General features: G+C 30.7%; 1 protein-coding gene across 1 annotated transcript in view; it reads left to right on the top strand.

Moving 5' to 3' along the window:
* LOC119584414 overlaps positions 1-5,000 on the top strand; it is a 19,263-nt gene that overhangs the window by 381 nt on the left and 13,882 nt on the right. The gene's annotated exons all lie outside the window — the stretch shown is intronic.

The raw sequence follows: 5,000 nt of genomic DNA, 5'->3' as shown, positions 1-5,000 counted from the left end.
TAAGTGTTTGTTTACACGATCCAGTAATGCTGATCATTTAGCAGATTTAGATAACCTGTCAAGCATTCCCTTAATTATTATATTAGTAAATCTGGTAATTTTACTCAATTTTAGTGTCAACAAAGTAAAAGGAACTCTTATCAACATATAGCCAAGAATGTAAACTATTTATCCATACTGGAAAATGTAATATTATTTATGATACCTCAGATTTTACAAAGCTTTGCCATAAGGAATATAGGTGTGTAGTATAAACCTGTGGAGTAGGTCCATATCTTTTAATCCACCAACTTTGATGTTTATAGATGCCTGATGTATAGTGGGCTTCTGTAATGTTTTTTGTTGGTGCTAGGCAATGATAGCTGTGATATTAGGCTTAATAGGTAGGCAGAGGATTTGGAATCTCTGGGAAACTGTTAGATAATACTGGTAAATTATTAGGTAGAGATTTATTAATTTTGCAATATTTATGCATTTTTGTTATTTATAGGGGTTTGCACTCAGAAATGTTTCCATCAGAATGTGCTATCCCCAGCTTTCTTTGATATGTCTAAAATGACATGTCTGTGAATGACATCATGACTCATGGCTCTGCAAGGTAAATATCTCTCTCTCTCCATTCTCAGTCATGAAATAATATGTAAAGTATGATTTTTTTTACTGTATATACTTATTTATAGTGAGCAAGGGTTGATTTTGGCCAATGAAAATTGAGTTAAGATTTGTTCTGATTATTTGCATATATAATGAATTACCCAGGTAGGATTTTTTAGATATCAGAGGGTTGTAAACCATTACCAGGAGGTACATATCTTCTCATTTGAGGTATTCTATAATTACATTACTTATGGAAATCAGTTGGCAAAAGTCTCAATTAATAGAAAAAACAGGACTTTCCCAAAACCGAACAATTGATAAAGAAAAGGGTTACAAAAATATGAAGTAAGCATGTAAAATTAGAGTTGAGCAGACTATATATGGCTTGATTGTGACTTTTCTCTGATAGATTAGGAATAAGTTATAACATATAAGCAGTGATAAGGTCATATCAAGGAATCTAAGGAATATATTACAATTTATTTACCAAGAACAAATGCAAGTGCAATACGTTTCACAACCAATTGGTACAGGTATCAGTTGTGTCACTGGCAATGATGGCAATCTCCTATAACAATAATATTGTCTCGGAACATGTCAATGAGTAAAGAAAGTAGGAAGATATATATAGTAAATATATATGAATAAGAAATTATGAAATATACAAATAAAAACAAAAAAATACTGTGGAGCATTACATTTATCCTGCAATAAAAGCATGAGATTGGCTAATAATTTGAACCTGCTTCATCATCTAAAGTATTATACTCTTAGTAAAAAGTCATACTGCTAAACAACCAAATGGCCAGTATTGATATGCTGACTATTGGGACATATATAACACAGCATGATTATTTGAATATTTAGATCATAAGCATTGTGGTGCTGTTGATTCTTTGGCCACAAAATGTAGACTTTCTGGATGTATTATATTGATGTGGAATGCCTTCCAGATAAGAAGGTAGTAACCATTTTTGTCTTACAAATTTCTGTCTTGGTATTGTGCTAAGGAGTATACAGACCACATTCACATGCTCACCCAAATAGTAGAAAAAATAAATGAATATAGGTAACCACTGTGTATGGCATTCATCAATTACAAAAAGGCATTTGACTGTACAAATACCAGCAGTAGTAGAAGACAGGGAGTAGAGGAGATATAGTGTAAAATCTTAGAAGATAGATATACAAAAATGGGATAGCAACCATCAAGCTCCACACAGAAACCGATAAAATACCAATTAAAAAAGTTCTTAGACAGGGTGATATCATCTCACCAATTTACAGCTTGCCTTTAGGAAATGTTCAAGAAGGTAGAATGGAATGGACAGGGTATCAAAATAGGAGACAAATACCTAAACAACCTCAGATTTGCAGATGATATTGTTCTCTTCAGTGAATCTGCAAATGAAATGCAGCAACTAAGAAACAGTCTGAATAGAGAAAGCCTGAAAGTCAGACTTAGGATGTGCAAGAAAGACAAAAGATCATCTTCAACAGTAGAGTTCAATTTGAACAGATACATGTATAAGGCGAAGCACTAGAGGTAGTGGACAAGTATATATACTCATAAAGACAACCACATCTAGCAAAGAGGAAATCAAGCGACGCATCAGTCTAGGCTGGAGTGCTTTAGGCAGACACAGTAGGATACTAAGAGGATCCTTGTCATTTTGTTTAAAAAGGAAAGTCTTTAATCAATGTGTCCTCCCAGTTATGACCTATGGATTAGAAATATGGGCTACAACCAAATTACTGGCGAGAAACTAATAAGTGCCCAGAGAGGGATGGAGAGGTTGATGCTGGGAATTATCCTAAGAGATCGGATGAGGGTGAAGTGGATCAGGGAACAGACAAAAGTGGAAGATATAATTGGGAGCATCAAAAAGAAAAAATGCCAATTGACAGGTCATATATGTCGGAGACAGGACGACAGATGGACAAAGAAATTAACAGACTGGGCTATAGATAACACAAAGAAGCCAAGGACCAGACCAATGACAAGATGGCGTGATGAATAACGAAATTTGTGGGCCAATACTGGAAACAAAAAACACAAAACAGCCAAAGTTGGAGAAGATTGGGAGAGGCCTGCTTCAGGCTAATAATAATGATGATGATGTGTGTGTGTATATATATATATATATATATATATATATATATATATATATATATATATATATATATATATATATATATATACTTATTTGTACATATATACATGTGTGTGTGTGTGTGTGTGTGTGTGTGTGTGTGTGTGTGTGTGTGTGTGTGTGTGTGTGTGTGTGTGTGTGTGTGTGTGTGTTTATATCAATATATATATATATATATATATATATATATATATATATATATATATATATATATATATATATATATATATATATATATGATATAACACACACACACACACACACACACACACACACACACACACACACACACACACACACACACACACACCACACACACACACACGTATATATGTACAAATAAGTATATATATTTATATATATTATATATGTATATATATATTATATATGTATATATATATTATATATGTATATATATATTATATATGTATATATATATATGTATATATATGTATATATATATATATATATACATATATATACATATATATATATATATATATATATATATATATATATATATATATATATATATGTATATATATATATATGTATATATATATATATTATTATGTATATATATATATATATATATGTATATATATATGTATATAATTATGATATATATATGTATATAATTATGATATATATATGTATATAATTATGATATATATATATTATATACATATATATATATTATATATATATATATACTATATATTATATATATTATATATATGTATATATATGTATATATATGTATATATATGTATATATATATATATATATGTATATGTATGTATATGTGTGTGTGTGTGTGTGTGTGTGTGTTTATATATATATCATATATATATATATATCATATATAGTCATTCGGGGGAATTAATGACCCGGACCTTTTAGGGGTAAAAATTGATTGCCCCCATGGGGGGGTTTGAACACTCCTAAATTGAAATCTCTCTCATATGTAGTTAGGAGAAGTATTGAAGTATTTTCTGTAATTTTTTTGGATTTCCAAAATGAAAAATTTAAGTATGAGATCAATTATCCCAAAACCTTGGAAAAAAAGTTTGTCCAAACATTTTTCAAGTTTTACTAAATATCCATTTTTTGCCTCAAAAATTTTTTTTTGCTTTCCATCTGGGTAAAATATGAATCCTGGGGTATGAAGTGACCATCCTATGTGTTTGCTCAATGATTCTACTGCCCCCACAGTTTGTGGGGGGGATGTCAATGTGGGGCAAATTATGACCAAGTATGGGGCAAATAATGACCAAATTGTCATATTCATTATTTACCCCGCAATTCACTTTTTACCTCAACTCTTTTTTCCCCACATATGATTTTTTACCCCAATCTTGGTCATTTTTTACCCCCAATGATTTTATTCACAACATAATTTATGTATATAAATATATTCTGGTATTCTGGTCTCCAGAACAATTGATAAAACCTGATCTAGGAACTATACTGTGTAATCTAATCTACTAAATTCTATTTCCAGAGTAAATAGACAGGTGCATTTAATATAAGGCTATCACAGTATCATCTAAAATCTATCAGAATGGTACGGACCTATAAAAAGAAAATGAAGCAATATAATGAAGTTACAATTGCAGTAGCAATTAATGATGTAATAGGAGGATCATCTATCAAGAGAACTGCTAAGAAATATGGAATGAGTAGTGGAATGTTGTGGAACCGTGTCCAGATGAAAAAATCTAATACTGAACACAAGGATAATAGGGTATATAAGTGATATATATATATATATATATATATATATATATATATATATATATATATATATATATATATATATTATATATATATATATATATATATATATATATATAGTTTTCAGTTGTAAATGAACCTAGAATGGATGCTGTACAAATGTAATATATATACTGTGTAGCCTATATGTACAGGTGTGTGTGTGTGTGTGTGTATCTTATCACCATTAATTATGTCACTTCAATCCCTTATGAACAGGGAAGGAAGATTTGTCTTGGTACAGAGTTGGAAGACAAGTTGAAGAATCTCCTTAAGAGGATGGAAAAGATGGGGCTAGGTCCCACCTTCTTGGAATTCCAGGATATAGTACATGACTATCTCATTGCCAATGAAATAAGCACTCCATTCAAAGACAACCGACCTGGACGTGATTGGGTTAACAGCTTCCTGCTCAGACATAATATGACATTAAAAAAAGGAGGACAAATGCAGTTGGCCCGCAAGAGTGTTACT

The sequence above is a fragment of the Penaeus monodon genome, chromosome 18 (genome assembly GCF_015228065.2).
Source record: "Penaeus monodon isolate SGIC_2016 chromosome 18, NSTDA_Pmon_1, whole genome shotgun sequence".
Classification (NCBI taxonomy): Eukaryota; Metazoa; Arthropoda; class Malacostraca; order Decapoda; family Penaeidae; genus Penaeus; species Penaeus monodon.
This window is presented reverse-complemented; position numbering and strand designations above follow the sequence as displayed.